This window comes from Glycine max, chromosome 4 (assembly GCF_000004515.6).
Source record: "Glycine max cultivar Williams 82 chromosome 4, Glycine_max_v4.0, whole genome shotgun sequence".
NCBI lineage: Eukaryota > Viridiplantae > Streptophyta > Magnoliopsida > Fabales > Fabaceae > Glycine > Glycine max.
In genome coordinates, this window is record NC_016091.4 from 36,278,338 (window position 1) to 36,301,482 (window position 23,145).

A 23,145-nucleotide genomic window follows, 5' to 3' on the forward strand; every position below is an offset into this window, starting at 1 on the left:
CGAAAAAAGAATTACCAAAAAAAGTAGAAGGGGGTGCATTTAGTAAAAAGGGGGTATAAATAGCAATCAGGCCCACTTGGGCCTTCCAGATTCTTTCTCCAGAAGTCTGTTGCTTCTGGAGGAAGCAACCTTGCTTGCCTGGGCGAGCTGGGTGGCAAGCTCCTCCCCTATTTTGCTATAAATAGGGGGAGGAGTGAAGAAGAAAAGGGTTCAGCCTTCTTGGCACTTCTCATTCTCTCGAAATTGCTGAGGAAAATTATTTCCGTGAAGAAAATCCAAGCCGAGGCGCTTCTGTAACGTTTCCGTAACGTTTCCGTGAGTAATTACGTGAAGATTCTCGACCGTTCTTCAACATTCATCGTTCGTTCTTCAATTTGCCTTTCGGTCGTGCCGTAACCACGTTGGAAATAAAAAAAGAGGCAAAATAATAATATAATAATAAAAAAAAAATCTTTTAGTAAAATAAAGCGAAAAATCAATCGGACGTTTTCTCTTTGGGATTTCTCATTCTTAATTGAATTGACTAATAACTAAAGTGAAACTAAGGCTAAAATCAATTTGCCTAGTCAAGCTCGTCCACAAAAATAGGGTTTTGAAAGTTTATCATTTCAGTTTCTTACCAAGTAAAATGGATAATTTTTAAGGTCCAACGCCTTAAAATGATCACCTTTCAAGTAAAAAGAATCACTTGATTCACGCATAAGAAAGAACTACGTATGTCTGATTTCCTCTTTGATGGAGGGTACGTAGGAGCAAAAGCCCCGCTTTTGTCGACCTCAAAAAATAAAAAGAAATAAAAGTTAAGGTAATACAATTTCCACAATTCTAAAAAATAGGCTGTTGTCCTTTGAGACAAACGTGAGAGGTGCTAATACCTTCCTCAAGCGTAAATACAACTCCCGAACTTAGAATTTTCATTTTGACCGGTTTCCTTCGGTTTTCTCGACGTTTTCCACAAATAAACGTTGGTGGCGACTCCGTGCATCTTTCCTCCTTTGGAAAGCGCACCCGTGAGCCTCGCCTTCGCTCGCCCGCAAAAGGGCACGTTGCGACACCAAGACTTGTTTAATCTTGTCAAAAACTTCTTGTTGTTCCTTTCCTAGACGAAATCTTCTTGCTTCTTTAGCTATAGTAATGGTGAAAAAGCTTTCAACTTTCCAGCCGAGTTTTCTATGAATCACCTAAGGAAGTTTATTTTCCCTATTAAGCTTTGCAACTCCAATTTATTCTTAGGAGGAGTTGATGGAAGCTTGATTGTGGGGCTTCTATGGAGGCTGGATCTTTGAGCTTCAATGAGGTCCTTTAATGGTGATTTTCCACCATGGAGATGCAGCGCAAGACAAAGGAGAAGAGGTGAGAGGAGGCGCCATCCACTAGGGAATAAGCCATGGAAGAAGGAGCTTCACCACCAAGATGAGCCTTGGATAAGAAGCTTAGAGAGGATGCTTCAATGGAGGAAAAGAAAGAGGGAGAGAAAGAGAGAGGGGGGAGCACGAAATTGAAGGAAGAAAAAGGGAGAGAAGTTGAACTTTGAGTTGTGTCTCACAAGACTCTCATTCATCAAAGTTACAACAAGTGTTACACATGCTTCTATTTATAGACTAGGTAGCTTCCTTGAGAAGCTTTCTTGAGAAAACTTCCTTGAGAAGCTTCTTTGAGAAAACTTCCTTGAGAAGCTAGAGCTTAGCTACACACACCCCTCTCATAACTAAGCTCACCTCCTTGAGAAGCTTCCTTAAGAAGATTCCTAAAGAAGCTAAAGCTTAGCTACACATACCTCTCTAATAGCTAAGCTCACCTCCTTGAGATGAGAAGCTAGAGCTTAGCTACACACCCCCTATAATAGCTAAGCTCACCCCCATGAGAAAAAACATGAAAATAACAAAAAAAGTCCTTATTACAAAGACAACTCAAAATGCCCCGAAATACAAGGCTAAAACCCTATACTACTAGAATGGCCAAAATACAAGGCCTAGACGAAGGAAAAACCTATTCTAATATTTACAAAGATAAGCGGGCTCATACTTAGCCCATGGGCTCGAAATCTACCCTAAGGCTCATGAGAACCCTAGGGCCTTTCCTTGGATCTCTAGCCCAATCTACTTGGAGTCTTCTAGCCAATGCCCTTGCGGGGTAGGATTGCATCAGGAGTTGCTTCAAGGATTTCCTTGGTCTTGTTTTTGGATGCCTGTTCCAAGTCTATGAGGTGTTGCTCAAACTCAATCGATTTAACGACCACGTCATTGATTCATACTTCCATAGTCCTTGTCGTTCTCCTTAAGAACTGGAACTATATTAGACAACCAATCTGCACACTTAGTCATTGTAATAAATCCTGAAGATAGCAAATGTTCCACCTTTTTCATGTCCTTAGCAAGACTTATGGATTAAAATGCCCTGCCAAGCTGCTTATATGGCTTAAAACCCTCTTTTAAAGGTTTTCGATGTTCAACCAAGTCCTAGATAACCCTGGTATAATCCTTGTATTGAGTAATGAGTGTTGGTGGTCTTGCCTACTCCTCTTCAAATAGTAAATTGCTTATCTTAGCCAGTCGTGGGAAATCAAATGTCCCTGGATTTACATCTAATAATGGATCTTAGGCCTCTAATGGGGGTAATAGTTTTTAAATTGCATGTGGTTCAATCTTCTAACAAGATTCCCCCCATGTTCTTCTTGTACTTTCCCCACTATTTCCTCAAATAAGAGAGCTTCTACCTTTTCCATAAGATCCTTTAGCACTTCCATCAATTTGATTTGTCAGCCTTGTGTTCAATCAGTTGTATGTAAGCTAACGTTTTGAGCCTAAAGCCTTGGTTAGTGAACTAACAGGCTTTGGCTTCATAAAATTCTTCTATAATAGTTATCACCATGATTGGTTGCATAAGAGTTGAATAAACTATAGCTTCTATAGACATTGCGTCTTTGGAGAGTGGGTTATAACCAACTGACATCACCTTCACTTTATCATCGATCCAGAAAATTAGGACTTGATGAAGGGTAGATGACACATAGAGATTGGAATGCATCCAATCTCTCCCGAGCAAAACTAGTGGCTTTGCATTCACCAAAAAAATGCAGTCGTACTCATTTTTGGCCCTACTGTAATTTCAACTATTAGTACTCCCATAGTCATTGTAGGGTCCCATGTGAATGTAGTTATCTGCATGTTTATTTCAATCAAGTCTTGCTTAGACTTCCCTAGCTTCTGGATCTTGGAGAAAGGCATCACATTCAAGAAAACACCATTGTCTATGAAAGCTCAACTAGTTGGTCTTCCATTTATCACTACTTTCATGTACAGTGGCTATAAATGTTTTTCCTGATCTACTGGTGGCATGTATAACTTGGCTATTCCCTTTTCGACATGAGGGTCTCCCACCAAACATGCCAATTCCTTTTTGTCGGATAGAACATCACCTTCCAAGGTAGTTGTAATTTGATATTGACTGGCAAACTCCACAAGGAGGACGCCCATAGCCACGGTAGGAATAAAAGCATCATCTAATAGCAACCCATCCAGTTCAAAGTCTTCCAACTCCAAAAGTGGGTTGATCACACCATTAGAAAAGTTTAGTTTGGTCTTCTCTCCTAACATCTCAATAAAAAGATCTAGTTGAGGTAGTGATGTCGTAGTTGGTATGTCTATCTTGTGGCTACATCTAAAACACCCCTTTAATATTTTTCATGGCTCTCTTCATTTTATTATGTTGCCTTTGGCTTCGAGTTTGAGGCTTATTCTCCATCAATTGACATTTTGTTGTCTTGTTCAAGAACCACTACTCATTTTTCAAAGTTGATCTAGGTCTTCGTGTCTTGGCATCTTTTGCATCCCCCTGATTCTTTACTATTATCTTTAGAGTGGTAACGCCTTCTCTAACATTGACCTCGACTTCATGCGTATCATTAGGTGACCTCCCTTGCTCATTGTCATAGCCCCTTCTAGGTAAGACATCACCTTCAAATGAATTCTTGTTTCTTTGATGATGGTAGCATAAGTGTTAGAACACAGATTTCCTAGATGACTTAGGTTCCTCCTTCATTTTTCCCCCTGATTCTTTCTTGGGTCTCCACTACTGGCAGGGTTACCCCCCAACATTTTGCTAGAACATGGAAGCCACCCTAGATGTTGACACCATACTACCAACCAGTGGAAAAAGGTTGACATCCACCTACTTCTCATTCCCCTTGTTGGCTAACCTTAATCATCCCTCCTTGAGGGCCCTTTGTACGGTGTTTCTGAACACCAAACAATTAGTCGTTGAATGGTTGTAAGCATTATGCCATTTACAATATCTTTTGTTCCTCAACTCCTATGGAGGAGGAATTCTCCGACCCTCGAGCAGCCAAATCTAATGATCTTTGACTAAATAGTCAAAGATTTTCTTTGCTATGGAAATATTGAAAAGGTAAGGCTCCTTTCCTTCAGCTTGTTTACCCTTGAAGGGTTGTAAGTCAGGACAAGAATAAGGCTTCCCTTTGACCAACTCAGTTTCCATTTGATCAACAAACAAGTCATCATCAAAGTCTTCCTCGTCCTCCTCCAATACCATGGATATGGTTTAAGGATTTCTCCAGCCTCTGTGATTTTCTTTGATCCTTCCCATTCATGAACTGCTCAATCTTAGCAGCCTTAATGACTAACTGTGTCAGATCCACATAGTCTTATATAAGCAGTCATTCTTGCAGCTATGTAATCATGTTTCTAATTGTGATAGTAGCATACTTTGATTCTAGAAACTACACATTGCATTTAATCCTCATTTGCCTAAATCATTCCAAGAAATCGATAACTAACTCGTTAGTCGGTTGTTTGGTGATCATTAGACTGACTATCGAAATGTTTGATTGAGGGTTGTAAAATCTATCATGGAAACAATATTCCACGTCAGCCCAACTATAAATCGTGTTTGGGGGTAAACTGGAATACCAAGGGAATGTTGTAACGCCTTTAAATTTTGATAATTGAAAATAGATGTTTGATTATTTGATTAATTTGGATTAGTTGAAGTGTTGTGTGACTTATCCTTGTGCAAATTCCTGGTGTGGATATTAGGTTATGTGGAGTTTGATTGATCTGTGTTGGAAATGTGTGATTTCAAGTTTTACCTAAAACCTGTTTCGGTAAAACCATGATCTTGAACTCGTTAATTGTTCGATCGCCCTCAAACTTGGACTGCAGGTTTGCAACTCACGTCACGTTGGTATTTGTGAAATAACATCTTTGGATAGCTTGCTTAATGTAACCAGCATGTTTAGCACAATTCCACCCAGAGGAAATAATTCACTCGGCGAGACCAACGCGCTAAGTAAATTCCAGCCAGCAAAGAAATTTCTCTCAGTGCAAAATGTCGCGCTCTGCGCCAAAATTTAGATTTCTCTTAGTGAGACGAGCTCGCTAAACGAGATCTGTAGATTATAAATATGTTCTTTAGAGTGAAAAACATGATTTTTCGCCTCTCTCTCTCCAAACTTTCACCAAATCCTTAGACCTTCTCCTTCACCACCCATGACCACTTGTTATCGCCACGAGCCACCGCCGCTTGCCACTGGACCACCACACAGAGAGGAACACTTTAATCCGAGCAGAATATTCAAAATGCAACTTGAGGATTCAGTAAAGAATGGAGCCTCCAATCCTCCCTTTGTTGTTTCTTTGAGGTAACCATGATTTCTATGCTTTCTCCCAGTTAGTTTGAGCCTCTCTTAGTATCTCTTGTGATTTGGGTACTGTTATTGGATGATTTTGTGTTTCCTTTGAAAATGAGATGTTGTAAAAGTTGCCTTTTTATAAAATGGATTTCATTTTTGTAACCTATGTTGAACCCCGATCACATTGGCGTGACAAAATTTCAAAATGATGTCTCTTTGATGTGGACCCCAAAGACACCATTTTAGTCCCTTTTAAAAATCGAATGGGTATTTGACCCCGAATGATAATAATAACCCTGTCTTTGAAAATTATATTGAATTGTCTTTGATTTGGTATATAGAGCTCTGTGTTTGGACCAAAGGACACGAACCTAAGAGATCTCAAAACAACACCACTAGGAGTTAACGGGGAGATATAGATAGGTGAGGGCAATTTATGGTTGTTTATATTTTTTGATAACATAATTGGGGGTTAGGGAACCCGATTATGGGATTGTATGTTTGTCCCTATTGCAAGCTGGTTTTCAATAAAAATTGTGTTTGAAACTAATGGGATGTGATATATTTGTTATTGATGAATGAAAAACGTGAATGATGTTATTGTTGTAATGATTAGAATTTTGGGGGAAAATATTAATTACGACTCTGCACAAAATTTTATATTTGTTCTTCCATTTACATCTTTATTAAATTTTAAATGGCATAAGAGCTTGTTTTGTATACCATAGTTCTCTTCTTTGATTTAGAATTTTCCTTAAAATATGAGCCTCGTGGTATTATGATTTATGATATGTGATGTATGTGATCTGAAGATTTGGGGAATGTGAATCCCAGGCATGTGTTATATGTATATATGTGAAATGAGATTGCTTGTGATGTTGACGATGATATTGAGATGAGATGATTTGATGTTGATGATAATATTGAGATGAAATGATGTTGATGACATTAAGATGAGATGATATTGATGTTGATGATGTCATTGTGATGGATGTATGTTGTGAATGTACATGGGGAGTGCAGGGACCATGTTGGATATCCTTGGAAAGGGAAGGGGATTGGTTTAAGAATTTTAAGCATCCTTGGAGAGGGAAGGGGATTGCTTAGAATTTTTAACTATCCAAGGCCATTGCATTGATGGTGTCCATGTTTCATACTACATAATTGCATGGAAGTAGTGCAAACTTTGTCAGTAAGTACCTATGGTTTTTCGTGAGGAAAAATGCTAGTGCTTGGGGACATATCACTCGGTTTGGAACATAGAGGGGGGGGGGGGAGTTTCCTGTGCACAATAGGGTGGCCTTGACAGTTACTGCCTAGTTTTCATAAGCGAGAGTGTCATGTGAACACGCTTTGACTATTTCTTAACGAATGGTATCACGTTGCATTTTAGAGTTGAGTTAGGTGCAAGCATCATTCTGAGTGTAACGCCCTGAAATTTTGATAACTTAAAATTAATGTTTGATGTAATTATTGTGTTATTTGAATTATTTGTGTAATGACCCGCCTCATTGCTACGATATCACCACTCTAAGCCGCGTAAATTTCAATTTATAAATGAAAACTCTGTTAATTTGCTTATGAAAAATGTGAGTAAACTTTTTGCGATATACATTCACCAACAAAGCACAACTACTTACATGAATATATATATATATATATATATATATATATATATATATATATATATATATATATATATATATAGAGAGAGAGAGAGAGAGAGAGAGAGAGAGAGAGTACCTCAGTATACATCATTCACATAATGGAAAGTAAATTAGTTCATACATATAATTAAATCTGTGATTTACATCCTCAGTTAAAAAAGAATTATAGAACCGGCTATGCAGGAGTTGATTAACAAAACACAATCCTCTCCCAAAATAATCCCAACGTCATCACATCGGCTTAGCGGCTCCACAAAAAAATATCATTTCAGGTACTCTACTGTTGTCCTTCTGCTCCCACGAACAATGGTTTGTGATCATCACGGGTACCAACCACACGGTACAAAAATTGCAAGGGTGAGTTTATTATAAAAGAAATTTACACAAAAATAAATGACCATGATTAGTAAGAAAACATTAACAAATACCATAATCATACACCAACATCCATTAGTCCAACATACACTCAACAAGTAGTCATCAGCCTTCCATAATTCCAATCAATCATGCTTAGTATGATGCATGCACCTGACCTCAACTCTCAAATGCAATGTGGTACCATTCGTCAGGAAATTTCCTAAGCATGTCCACACGACACTTTCACTTAGGAAAACTAGGCAGCAAGTTTCGAGGTCACCCTATCGTGCACAAGCAACTCCCGCTCCATGGTGATCAACCTGAGTCTCAAGGGAGTTCCAAATCGAGTGACATGCCCTCAGGTACAAGTATTCCGCCTCCTGAGAAACTATAAGTACTTACTGATAAAGTTTATACTATTTCCATGCAATATGAAGTATGAAACATAGGCACCATCAATGCACTGACCGTGGATAATTAAAGATTCTAAGCCATCCCCCTCCAGACATACTTAAAACTCTTTAACCACTCTATTTCCCCCCTAAGGATATCCATCATGGTCACTGCACCCCCATGTACATACACATCACTCATAATCACAATGACATTTTCAACATCAACAACATCTCATCTCAATGTCAATATCAACATAAACATCATTTCATCTCAATGTCATTCTCAACATCAATATCATCTTCAATAACAACATTCTCTATCAACATTATCAGAAACATCAATGTCACCTCATATCAATTAATATCATCAATAACAATGTCATATGTAATTCACATTCCGCATATACATACATATATATAGTTCATGCCTGAGATTCACACTCCCCAGGTCTTCAAACAACACAAGTCTAATAAAAACATTAATGTCATTTATCAATAACAGACATCCCATTAGTCAAAAACATTGTTTTTCTAGAAAACCAGCATGCAACAGGGACAGGCATACATCCCCATAGTTAGGTTCTGTGACCCCAACTATGGCATCAAAAGCCGTAAATTATAATAAACTCCCCTCACCTATCATGAGCTCTCCGTCAGTTCGCCTTTGCATCGCTCGGAGACCTCTCTCATTCACATTCTCAGTCTAAACGCAAGGTTTTATATACCAAATTGCAGGAAATTTAGTATAGATTTAAAAAACAAGGTTAATAACAACATTCGGGGTCAATTACCCCTATAAAAACATAAAGGGCTAAGGGGTGTCTTGGATTCTACTAAAAGGAGACGTCATTTTGAAATTCCGATCACGCTAATGTGACCGGGGTTCAGTAAAGGTCATGAAAATAACATCAATTTTATAAAAACATAACTTTTACAACGTCTCATTTTCAAGGGTTTTTCAAAGGAAGTGTAAAAACACCCTATTACAGTATCCAAAACACAAGAGACACTAAGAGGAACTCAAACTAACTAGGAGAAAAACTTAGAAGTCAAGATTACCTCAGAGGAGCTACGTAAGAAAGGATTGAGGGATTTTTCTCCACAGAATCCTTGAGGTGGATCCTGAGGATACCGCTCTGATTAAAGTGCTCCTCTTGGTGTGGTGGTTCGGCAACAAGCAATGTCGGCTCGTGCTGGCTACTGATTGTCATGGGTGGTGGAGGAGGAGGTGTTAGGGCTTGGGTGGGCGTTTGGAGAGAAAAAGAGTGAAAAAAATCATGTTTTTCATGCTAAAGAACATATTTATAATATGTTGATCTCGCTAAGTGAGAGTCCACTTTTGGCGCTAAGCACAACTTTTCTAAGTGCAATTCTTCTCATGTTGAGATTTGCGTTGAGCTTGACAATTAGCACTGAGCGCAATTCCTCTTGCACTAAGCGCGACAATTCACGCTCAATGCAATTCCCTCTCAGGTTGGAATTGCCCATAGTGTGCTTCTTGCACTAAGAGAAAGGTTAGAAATTTTTATTTTGCCAATCCTAACTGTCAAACCTTGGGTATATGTGCTAGGAATCTACAATCCAAATTTGAAGACGGTCCCACGATTAACAAATCCAGGATCGTAGTTTAACTAGAATAGGTTTAGGTAAAATTTGAAATCTCATAATTTCAACTTAGGTCAATAAAACTCCACATAACTCAACATTCACATCAAGAAAATCACACATGACTAATTCAAACCATTCTTCAACTCATCCAAGTCAATCATATAATCAAATAACACGATAAATTCAATTAAACATCGATTTTATAGTTAGCGAAATTTTTGGGCATTACAATTTGGATGAGTTGAGGTGTTGTGTGAATTTGCTATGTGTGATTGCTTGATGTGGATGTTAGCTTATGTGGAGTTTGATTGAACTATGTTGAAACTATGAGATTTCAAGTTTTACCTAAACATGTTCCAGCAAAATCGTGATCCTAAACATGTTAACCATTGGATCACCTTCAAATTTGGACTGTGTGTTCATAGCCCACGTCCTCATGATTTAATTGTTGCGATTTGCAAAATAACACTTTTGTAAATTTCTCTTAGCAAGACAAGTGCGCTCAGCGTAAATCCCTGCCTAGAGGAAACTCGCTCAGCGCAAATCCAAACTCGAGAGGATATTCGCTTAGCACGAGAGACCATGCTTAGCACCAATAGTAAATTTTCGCTTAGCGAGATTTGCAAATTATAAATACGTACAACATCATAAGATTATGTTTTTTGAGCTCTCTCTCCCTTCAACCTCGGCCAAAAAACCCTAACTCATCCTCCTCCACCACCCACGACCACCGGTGGCAACCACGAGCCACCATTGCTTGTCGTAGGACCTCCACATAGAGATGAACGCTTTAACTGGAGCGAAATCCTCATAATCCACCTTAATGATTTGGTGGAGAATAAGCTCCCAATTATTTCATTTGTAGTTTCTTTGAGGTAATCTTGGCTTCTATGCCTTTCTCCTAGTTAGTTTGAGCTTCTCTTAGTGTCTCATGGTCGAGAGGAGAAGGAAACTTCTGCAAGACAGAACAGTTGCATCCATTCTTGAGGAAGAAACTCATTTTTCTGATTCATTATCACCTGATTCACCATCATCAAGGGAATCCGGTACTCAATTGCATGAAGCCACTATCATGGCAGACGAGCAACACCAGAGGATCACCCTTGAGGATTATTCAAGCAGCTCAGTACCACAATTCTTTACAAGCATTGCACGTCCTGAAGTGCAATCTCACAACATCAACTACCCGTATTCTTTAATTCATTAATACAGGGGAATTTATTCCAAGGATTACCAATGAAGACCCTTATGCACATTTGGCAACGTTCATTGAAATATGCAACACTATTAAGATTGTCGGTGCGCCAGATGAAGCTATAAGACTTAGCCTATTCTCATTCTCATTGGTAGGAGAGGCCAAGAGGTGGCTTCACTCGTTTAAGGGTAACAGTCTGAAAACCTGGGAAGAAGTTTTTGAAAATTTTCTAAAGAAATACTTCCCAGAGTCCAAGACTGTGGAAGGGAAAGCTGCAATCTCTTCATTTCATCAGTTCCCTGATGAATCTCTGAGTGAAGCATTGGAGAGGTTCAGAGGTTTATTGAGAAAAACTCCCACCCATGGGTTTTCAGAGCCAATCCAATTGAATATGTTCATAGATGGGCTGAGACCACAAACCAAGCAACTGCTAGATGCTTCTGCAAGGGGGAAAATAAAGCTAAAGACCTCGGAAGAAGCAACTTAGCTAATTAAGAATATGTCAGCCAATGATCACGCCATTTTGCACGACAGAACCCATCAACCCACAAAGAAAAGCTTGTTAGAACTATCATCATATGACGCTTTATTGACACATAATAAGTTGCTTTCTAAGCAACTTGAGATTTTAACAGAAATACTTGGTAAGTTGCCTACTAAACTGTTTATTGCTCAACCTTCACATTCTTCTATTTTGCAGGTTACAGGTTGTACCATCTGTGGTGAGGCTCATGAAACAGGCCAATGTATTCCCATTAAAGAAAACACTCAAGAAATTCATTATATAGGAAATCAACAGCGACAAGGGTATACTCAAGTAGGATTTTTAGGCTTCCAGCAGGGTCTTTATAATCAACAAGGACAGTGGAAGTCGCACCTTGGTAATCAGTTCAACAAAGACCAGGGTGGACCTTCTAGCAGGCCAATCCAGCAAGGGCCTAACATCTTTCAGAGGATTGCTAAGCTAGAGGAGACTTTGACCCAGTTTATGCAGGTAATTGTTCGGCTTCCAGCAAGTGCACCGGATCGCACAAGTAGTATAAAACGGTAAGAATCAAGTATCGAACACTCAGGGAACTTGTGTTATTTGGTAAGCTATTTCAGCAAATAGGTGTCTGGTGTGTAAAGGTAAGTGTGAATATGAACAGGTGTATAATCTATCTGTGCAAAAAGAAAGAAAATCACGCGAGAGAAATGATGTGTAAAAACAAGTAGAGAACACATTAATCTTCCTAATAGGTGCCTGATGCTAAAAAGATATTCTCTATCTAACAATGCTTATGTGTTCTTATGGTGTCTCCTGATATACTAAACCCTGATTCCTCATGATAGTTTAGCCTAATCCTGATCAAGCATCGTCCACAAATTCCTCTTGTAAGACTATACTCAACCAGGACCGCATTAAAACACACATACTCAACTAAATTATTGCACCCCAATTCCTCGTGAAAGCACGGCAACTCAACCCTGCACTAACAAGGACTTTAGAGTTAGACCAATTTCCACTGTTGAATAACCCTAACAAAGCATACATCTACGTGATCAAGGTAAAGGCATACTGGAATAAAAAGCAGATAGCACAGAGAACACACAAAACATCATTAAATTGATAGAAATATATTTACATCAGGTACCTACAGGGAAGATCCAACAGAGGATTTAGCTTTCCATACCAGGAAGCCTTCTTAAGAACAAAGATAAGAACAAGATGGAAGATTGCAAAAATACAAGTGGTGAGGATGTCTCCTTCACCTCTAGGATCTCACAATCACTCACAAACTCATTTCAAGCTTTCAAACTGGCTCTTGCTTCAAGCTCTGGTCTCTACAGATCTTCACACAGCAAAATCTCTCAAAGCATGCATCTACGTGATCAAGGTAAAGGCATACTGGAATGAAAAGCAGATACCACAGAGAACACACAAAGCATCATTAAATAGATAGAAATATATTTACATCAGGTACCTACAGGGAAGATCCAACAGAGGATTTAGCTTTCCATACCAGGAAGTCTTCTTAACAACAAAGAGAAGAACAAGATGAAAGATTGCAAAAATACAAGTGGTGAGGATGTCTCCTTCACCTCTAGGATCTCACAATCACTCACAAACTCATCTCAAGCTCTCAAACCGGCTCTTGCTTCAAGCTCTGGTCTCTGCAGATCTTCACACAGCAGAATCTCTCAAAACTCTCTGGAACTTGGACCTTTCTCTCTCTAGAAATCCTAGACATACAAAGCTCTGAATCCCAGTCCAAACTCTTCACAAAATTTGATTTCAAGCTTAAATTGATGGCCTTGTTCGTGCTCGTGCACTTAGCACACTTATGGACCGCTTAGTGCATGTTAGTGATTTTTGGCTTAGCACACCTTTCTCTCTTAGCAGGTGAACTAAAGCGGTTCGCTTAGTGAGATAAAGCGGTGCGCTCAGCGAACCTGTACAACTCATCTTCTTCCAGAGTCTTCCTCACGCTTAGCCTAGGAGTGTTGCGCTTAGCAGATGCTCGCTAAGCTAGTAGATTGGCTTAGAGAGAAGGTGAAAGATGGCACTTTCCAAAGCTTGCCTAATTAACCTGAAATTGAGAGAAAATGATTATTAAACACACAAAATGAAAATACTAAGTATTTATTACCTATACTTAACAGAAAATACTTATAACACCACAAAATAACCATAAATTGGGAGAGTTTGATACAATTTATACAAGTTTTATACATAAAAGTTAGTCGTTTTCACCTACTAACAACTCCCCCAAATTTACAGTTTTGCTTGTCCTCATGCAAAAAGAGATTAGCTCACTTGTTCTCAAGTGACAATGACATGCAATGACTATGTACAAAAGTGTATGCTACAAAGGTTACTGATTGGATAATAAGAGAATGGAGTAAAATGGCCTCATCACTTGTCTTTCACAAGGCATGCAGTTATCCAAAGAAAAGAATGAAATGTAACCTGAACAAATAGATGGAGTTAGGCATAAGATAAATATCAAGGAAAGTAGCTTAAACCACAGTCTCACGACTACTGTTTCACTCAAGCACAAGTGTTTAAGCTATTCATTAATAACAACTAGCAAGAGGTCCAATCTTTGAATTTCATCTCATGCCATAAAGTCAGAAATGTATAAATAGAATCAGAAGGGCTTTCTTAGGCTTGTAGTGAGGCTTGGCTACAAAGATTCATTGGTTTTTCTAGGATTCAAAGGTTTAGATTCTAAGAGAGCACAAATCCTAGACTTATCCCAATGGTCTTTTTTCATGCGCTTAGCTTGCTCACTAGCTTTTTTACTGTCATTTGTTTTTGACCTTGTTACATCAGCACACTTTATTCTTTTTTTTTAATATACGACTTTTTTGTTGTGTGTGCTGATGCTTTCTCTCTTTCTTTGCATTCCAATTAATTCCACTCCCCCAAATTTGGGATAAATTTGCCTTGAACTATATGCTCTCTTAGAATCTAAACAAGGTATCTGGAGATACTTATTTAAGTTCAGGGTTCAAATTTTTGACAAAATCATTCAGCTCAAAAAGGGTGCAAAGGATATAATTATCATTCAAGGTAAGCTTTTTGGTCAAAAGGCTTGTGTATGTACAATCATGGCCTTCATCATGTTCTCGTTAATACATTTCATTCTAAAATTCAGAGATTCATGCAAAGATTATTACTCATAGCTAGTCGTTCGCTCACAATTTAAGGTCACACTCTGACCGGTTTTGGTTCAAGCTTTTCTTTCTCAATCAATCTGTCTACTGACTAACAATTACAATTGCAAGTTCACATTCTTGTTCTTTCTTTGTCTAACAAACATTCTTGCTCAAACTTATGAAAAAGAAACACAAACTCCATCACAATCATGCACTCAATTTAAAATAAAAGCATACAACTATTTTCACAAAATAACTAAAATGCTTCACTGCTATACCATTAAAACTAAGTTAAGTTGTTCAAGATGCTTCTAGATGAGCAAGTAAACTACCCATGCACAAGAACTAACAAAAAGGGAATAGTGTACTACAACCATAATCATAATAATAATAATAATCAATAAAGCACAAAAAGTATCATCAGAAATTTAAAAGTCCTGTGATTGGTCCTGAGTGTCCTGTGTCTGAACATCCTCCTCGTCCGTAAAATGAACCACAGGAGTAGCTATAGGAGAGGCGTTCAGAGACATGACTGGTGTAGTCTGATCCTCAGGAGTGGACGGGTCTGTTGCGTACTGCGGTGAGGTTGTATCTGCCACTGGTGCTGGAGGCTCAGGAGTGGCCTCAAGAGATTTCTCAGAAGTGGCTGCAGCTTCTTATTTTTCAACTACCCTCTTCCTTCTGATCAGGGGCTCTGAAGTGGAAGTCTCGGATGACTCATCCTTCATCTGCTATGGTACCTAAGCAGTGGGACCTTCGTCTTCCCTGTGAATGGGAGGCTGAATCCCGGGCCAGGCTACCTACTCATTAAACTGCTCTACAAAAGGAATAGAGTTTGGAGGTGCTACCAACTGTAAACTTTTTAATAAAACAATATGCCCCTGATGTATGCTTCGAAGCATGGCTTTAAGACGTTGAAAGTCTACAGAAGGTGGGGTAGAAGGAGCTGTTGAGGTACGTGCTGGAAGAGGAGGTGCAGATGTGGAAGGAGCCTTAGCTGGCCTTGCCCTCGCTCTCCTGGCCCCTCTAATAATAGCTGTCAAATCATCAAGGTTCCAATAGTTCTTCCTGATATAGGCCAAGTTAATGATCGGGCTCAAGCGTTCGAAGACCAGGCTGTCAGAAGCAACCCCTCTGGACCTACATAGAGCTATGATAAGAGCAGGGAACAGTCTAGAGGAGTTAGACTGGGCCATAGATGTGATCTGGCCAGAGATGAAAGCTCCTACATTCATGTCTAGCTGAGAGACTAGGCCAAAGATTAACATGCCTCTATCTATAGTCAAATCCGAGGTGTAGGAAGTCGGAGCCAGGTTGGAGTATGAAAGAACACTCCAAACCTGAGCAAGAGTTGTTAAATCGTTCCTAAGGATCTTCCCAGGATAGCCTTCAGCATTTAAAACAAACTCTCAGCCGGGTATAGAAAAAGTAGCCTCAATCTCTCTGATATCAGTGGGCATCCTGTAGTATCTGGAGTAAGCGGGTAAGAATTCTCCCTCAGCCAGTACCACAGGTGTCTCCAAGAAGGTGTTGAGGCTGTCTGCATCAATTCTTATCAAGTGGCCTCGGATTCTGACTTGTTTTGGTGAAGGCCCCTCGGGGCTGTAGAGGTTGGCATAGAACTCCTTCACCAAGGCTAGATCGATGTTGTTGTCAGCTAAATTGGTGAGGCACTTATGGAAGTTACGCCTCTCCAATTCAGCCTTGAACTCATCCAACTCCATATGGTATATTCCTACCTTCCTCTCAACTAGTATATGTCTTCCTAGCACATTATCTGTATATCTGGTCCAAGCCTCGAAGCAGTGGAACCTTCTTGTGTCATATTGAGCTGTGGGCCTTGCACTAATGCTCTTTCTTTTTCTGGAAGACATCTGCAGACAAAGGAATCAAACATTTGATTAGGACACAAGTTATTCAAATTTTAAAAACTGAAAAATAAAACTAAAAAAGACACTGGCCACTTAGTGAGACATGGTCCGCTTAGCTGGCCTTTGTAAAAAAAAACACTATCGCTTAGCGACATGTGGAGCCGCTTAGCGAAAGTTACAGAATTTTAGATTCTGTAGAATTAGCTTAGTGGGAAAGTGCACACTAAGCTGAACATTTGCTGCAAGGATATGCACCAAGCTCCTTAAAGGTTACGCTTAGCGGCACCAACACTTCAAAGATTCCATTAAGTGTTGGGAGCTTAGCGAGCGAATCTCGCTTAGCTCAGTGGATGCCGCAACCAATCGCGCTTGGCCTAGGAAAGCTCGGCTTAGCGCGCGGCTATCAACAAAAAAAATTGGTTAAGTTACCTGGGCTTAGCGATTCAGCCTCACTTAGCCACAGGTAGTTCAGCAAGAGGATGAGTGTTCATCCTCAAAAGATGAACTCGGCTTAGCGAGTTCTTCAGAGAAACGCTTACATGCAATGAGTATTGATGAACTCGCTTAGCGAGTTCATCGCATTTTCCAGAAAACGCAGTTCATTTTCTTGCATTTTTCTAGCCTCTAAAAGGCATATCAAACATGCAATGTGTGCGTCATAATCAATACAGTATACAAGCATATATAGTCCTAATCTTAAACTAAATCTAACAAAACATAAAAACCCTAAAAATCTAAAAAATACAGTCAAAGTCTTATACCCTAAAGTTAAGACAAGAAAAAGAGAAAAAGAATCAAGGAACTTACTTGGATGGTGTATGGTTGATGCTTCGAAGTTGAAAATGCACAAAGATAGCATAAATGCAAAATGTGCAAATTTTTGGGGAGAGAGAATGCAGAGACGAAGTTTCTGGAATCTGGCAAATGTGAGTGTAACACTTAAGCAATTTTTTGATACTCTCACTTAGCGGACCGCTGCGCTAAGCGAGCCAGAGAGACATTTGGTTTCTCAACGAGGCTTGCTTAGAGGACCCGCACACTTAGCTAATGTTTCAAATTCAAAATCAGTTTTCTTTTTTAACACACAAACTTGGCTTAGCGCGAGGATCAGACCGCTTAGCAAGGTTTGCAGATCCAAAAAGCTACAACTCTCGCTAAGCCAGACTTTGGCTGGCTTAGCTATAATGATGCATCTTAAGTATAGAAGAGCATGTGCTTAGCTGATAAGGACTCGCTTAGGGCGCACATTGTCGCAATGAATCTCGCTTAGCTGCCATGACTTGCACTTAGCTTCATTGACCTCGGTTATGGCCGTAAGGAATTGCGCTTAGCAATCAGGCTGAAGCTTAGCTGAATTCAAATTGAATTGAAGTTAGCTTAGCTCAACCTTGAGACTCGCGGCTTAGCGCATGAACAGAGATGCGCTTAACGAAAGGACTATTTTTCAGAAAAAAAGTTCTCTAAGTTATTTTTCAGTCCTTTTCCAAGAAATTGAAACCTTTATGTTAAACATTCAAAGATTGGCTAATATACTCCTATGTATAGATCATACAACAAGTTCCAAATGATTAAATGCATAAAAAACAAACCAAGATAACAGAAATTAAAACTGGGTTGCCTCCCAGGAAGCGCTTCTTTAACATCATCAGCTTGACGCATAGCTTAATACCTTCAAGGTGGCTTAAAAGTCACAAAGAACACATCTTCCTTGAATTTTCGCCTTTTAGCTAGAAATTACATGCACTTCATATAATCTGGAAGGACATTTCAAGAAAGGTGTTAGTTATTAAAGAAAGAATGGCACTTAAGGTTTCCTCATGCTCTCCTTGCCTTCCTTTCTTATCAATTAGTTGATGAGGAAGGTTATTGCTTTGGAGAATATTTTCTTGTTGGTTTTCTACTTTTGAGTACTTTTCCCATTGTTGTTGTGCTTGTTCCTCATCTTTCTCCTCATCTTTTTCTCTTGACTCATGCTCTTTTACAGGGCTTTTCTCTTGAGCTTCAGCCTCTACAAAGGATTTTTCTCGTCTGGACATAAATTGAGTTACTGCTTCTACTAGCTGACCAACCTGGATTTCTACACTTTGGAGTGCTTGTTGAGTTGATTTAGTTGTTTCCATGAATTGCATCAATAGTTTATCAATATTGGAACCTCTTTCTGCTTCATTTTGATAGTAAGGTTGTAACTCTAGTCTCCCTTGAAATTTTTCTATTGAGTATCTCGTACCAAAATGAATTTCATGATTTTTCATTGAATTTTGATTAGCTTTTGAGCTAGCATGGTATGCCCAGAATTCTTCAAACACACTTTCAAGATTAGGAGTTCTTTTTCTTCTTCATATTGATTGTAAAGACTTAACTCCTGTTCCCATCCTTTATTGTGTGCCATCAAGAAATTCATTTCACCCCTTAAAAAGCTCCAAATCTCATGGAACTAAATCATCTGCAGAAGAGTTACTATGCATACAAAGCACTAACAAAAGCAGCAGTCACCAAGTCAAGAGAAAAACAAACATAAACAAAAAACAAATATTTTAAAGTGATAAAAGAATAAAGAATAGACACCTAAAAATGAGCTAACTTCCCAAATAAAAAGAAGTTCCCCGACAACGGAGCCAAAAACTTGTTCAGCTTCTGGCAAGTGCACCGGATCGCACAAGTAGTATAAAACGGTAAGAACCGAGTATCGAACACTTGGGAAACTTGTGTTATTTGGTAAGCTATTTCAGCAAATAGGTGTCTGGTGTGTAAAGGTAAGTGTGAATATGAACAGGTGTATAAACTATCTATGCAAAAAGAAAGAAAATCACGCAAGAGAAATGATGTGTAAAAACAAGTAGAGAACACGTTGGTCTTCCTAATAGGTGCCTGATGCTAAAAAGATATTCTCTAACAATGCTCATGTGATCTTATGGTGTCTCCTGAGATACTAAACCCCGATTCCTCATGATAGTTTAGCCTAATCCTGATTAAGCATCATCCGCAGATTCCTCTTGTAAGACTAAACTCAACCAGGACCGCATTAAGACACACATACTCAACTAAATTATCACACCTCGATTCCTCGTGAAAGCACGGCAACTCAGCCCTGCACTAACAAGGACTTTAGAGTTAGACCAGTTTCCACTGTTGAATGACCCTAACAAAGCATGCATCTACGTGATCAAGGTAAAGGCATACTGGAATGAAAAGCAGATACCACAGAGAACACACAAAGCATCATTAAATAGATAGAAATATATTTACATCAGGTACCTACAGGGAAGATCCAACAGAGGATTTAGCTTTCCATACCAGGAAGTCTTCTTAACAACAAAGAGAAGAACAAGATGAAAGATTGCAAAAATACAAGTGGTGAGGATGTCTCCTTCACCTCTAGGATCTCACAATCACTCACAAACTCATCTCAAGCTCTCAAACCGGCTCTTGCTTCAAGCTCTGGTCTCTGTAGATCTTCACACAACAGAATCTCTCAAAACTCTCTGGAATTTGGACCTTTCTCTCTCTAGAAACCCTAGACATACAAAGCTCTGAATCCCAGTCCAAACTCTTCACAAAATTTGATTTCAAGCTTAAATTGATGGCCTTGTTCGTGCTCGTGCGCTTAGCACACTTATGGACCGCTTAGTGCATGTTAGTGATTTTTGGCTTAGCACACCTTTCTCGCTTAGCAGATGAACTAAAGTAGTTCTCTTAGTGAAATAAAGCGGTGCGCTCAGCGAACCTGTACAACTCATCTTCTTCCAGAGTCTTCCTCGTGCTAAGCCCAGGAGTGTTGCGCTTAGTGGATGATGTGCCATCATTTTCTTCTATTTTCTAAACCCTTTTTGCACCATTTTAATTATTGATTGGTCTTAATTGTCAATTAATTAGGCAGTTTTATTATTTGGGCTCATTTAGCTAATTTGATGTTTTTAATCTATTTTCAGGAATTAATGAAACATTGGGCTTAATCCGGATTTTAGTTGTGGACTTGAAGAGGGCAAATAAAGCAGCGCTTACCTTAGTTAATTTCTAATTAGGAAATTTTGCAATTTTATTTTATGTTGTTCAGTGTTTATTTCGTTTTGGGCCAGAGTATTGTAATAGGGCCCAGTGACTTTGAGTGACTCTTTTTAAATAGCTGCCTTGGGATTCGTGCAAGGCATTCTATTCTGCTATTTTCATTATTCAGAGCTTTGGTTTTAGGTTTTCACATTTTTCTGTTCCCTTGTTACAATTTTCGATCTTAATGCAAATTTTCGTTTTCTGCTTCTAATTACGAGTTCATTCGTGCTTTTTCTTCTACTTTCATTTACGTTTCTGTTCATTTACGTTTCTGTTTCATGTTTCATTTGCGTTTTCTGTTTGAATCCATGGAAGGCTAGATTTTCTGGTGTTGTTTCCTTTTGATGACGAAGCCCAACTCTCTTTGAGGTTTCGCTTGTAATGTGGGTTTCTGGCAGTTTTCCCTTCACCAGTTATCCCAATTTCGTGAATATTAATCAGTGTACGCTTCGTGTTCGATTAATTGCCTCTGAGCCTAACTTGCGTTCATGCTTAATGGACGAAGGGCTAACTGGTGTATGTGGTGCCTAATCATGTATTGAAAACCCTAAGTTGATTTTCGCTTAGTAAATTGAAACAGGGTTGGATTAAGTGGTTGACTGTTAGGGACGAATTTTCCATAACCCAGGATAAGAGAATGGCTTCTGAATCAGAGGAAACAACCCGTTTTTAATATTAGTAGTTTCGTATTCCAGTTTACTTGTTCTGCTCTTTAATTACCAAACAACCAAACCCCCCCCCCCAAATCGTTACTGTTACTGCAAGTATATTATGAACATTTGGTTTTTCACTGCTCGTTGGGAAACGACCTCGATCAAATTTGGCGTCGTTTCCGGGGAGCAGTGTCCAAAGGTTCATAATAGCTAGCTAGTGTTGTGTGTTTAATCCTTTCGTGTTTTATGTTTAATTGTTAGTATTGTGTTAGTATGTGTGTTAATGTTGTTTAGTGTCCTGGTATTTTGTTTAATGTGTGTTCTGTTTCAGTTTTCCCATTAAGCATTTCCCTTGTTTCAGTCTTGGGTGTTTTGCTGTGAAGAGTGTGCTTGCGGCAAAAACAGAGTAGTAGTAGAAATCAATTAGAGACGGATTTTAGCGACCACCCATGCTGAATTATTTGAGATTTTTTGTTTTAGTAGCTGGGGTTGTTATTTTTGGCTGAATTTTTTTGTGGTAACTTCTTTTAATCCATATTTTGTGGGAAAAATAGCTAGAGCCTTTAGTTTGGTCAGATTTGAAAGTTCCAAAAAAGTAGCAAATTTTGTGTTTGTCAAAACTTCAAACGGCCATAACTTTTGCTCCGATTATCAGAATCGCAATTATTATATATGCATTTGGGGTAGAAAAAAATTTCCTACGCCGTGGCAGCCTCTCGTAGGCCAGCTGAGGTCTCCATCGTCCAAAAAAAGCGATTCTGTCAAAAGTTTTTTATTTTTCAAGTTTTATTCACTTATTTTTCTTAACTTACCATTTTTAGCTTTCATAGTTAGACTTTGAATTTTTGTCTGAAATTTTTTGTGCTATCTTCTCATCATTTTATAAGATTGCTCACAAAATTTCAATTCATTTGAGGGTAGCTGTAGTTCAAACCTACACCTTTATTTACATGATAAGGCAACTAGTTGTGTGCATGATGAATGTAGTGTATGACTAGAGGCAATCAATCTGACTTACAACCCTTTGATCCTGAGATAGATAGGACATTTCATAGATTAGTTAGGCATCATTTTATACCTTTTGATCATTCTGAGCATTCCATTACTGGTGAAGTTGTGCATTCTGTTATTGGTGATTTTGAACATCCTGATCTTGAGCATTATAATTTTGAGCATTCTGATTTTGCACATTCTGAGAACATGGCACAACCTCCACCCCGTGAGAGGACTCTAAGGGAAATGGCTGCACCTGATTTCACCTACGAAAGCTTGTGCATCCAATACCCTGATGAGAATGTCCCATATGTTCTTAAAACTGGACTGATTCATTTGCTTCCAAAGTTTCATGGCTTTGCAGGTGAAGACCCGCACAAACATTTGAAAGAATTTCACATTGTCTGCTCCACCATGAAACCCCCAGATGTCCAAGAGGATCACATATTTCTGAAGGCTTTTCCTCATTCATTAGAGGGAGTGGCAAAGGACTGGTTGTATTACCTTGCTCCAAGGTCCATCACGAGCTGGGATGACCTTAAGAGAGTATTCTTAGAGAAATTTTTCCCTGCTTCCAGGACCACAGCCATCAGGAAGGATATCTCAGGTATTAGACAACTCAGTGGAGAGAGCCTGTATGAGTCTCGGGAGAGATTTAAGAAACTATGTGCCAGTTGCCCCCACCATCAGATTTCAGAACAACTTCTTCTCCAATATTTTTATGAAGGACTCAGTAATATGGAGAGAAGTATGATAGATGCTGCTAGTGGTGGAGCCCTTGGAGACATGACTCCTGCTGAAGCCAAAAATTTAATTGAGAAGATGGCTCCATCTGCATCATCTGAAACTAAGAAGCTTGAAGGCAAACTGGATGCATTGGTTAACTTGGTAACCCAGCTGGCCTTGAATCAGAAATCTGTACCTGTCGCAAGGGTTTGTGGTTTGTGCTCCTCTGCTGACCACCATACAGACCTTTGCCCTTCCATGCAGCAACCTGGAGCAATTGAGCAACCTGAAGCTTATGCTGCAAATATTTACAATAGACCTCCTCAACCTCAGCCGCAAAA

At 39.1% G+C, this 23,145-nt stretch overlaps 1 non-coding gene across 1 annotated transcript; it reads right to left on the reverse strand.

Moving 5' to 3' along the window:
- Positions 1-22,663: 22,663 nt before the first annotated feature.
- Positions 22,664-22,770, reverse strand: LOC113001514 (small nucleolar RNA R71). The gene has a single exon (XR_003266909.1). It is a non-coding gene; the product is annotated as a small nucleolar RNA R71 (small nucleolar RNA).
- Positions 22,771-23,145: the final 375 nt, after the last annotated feature.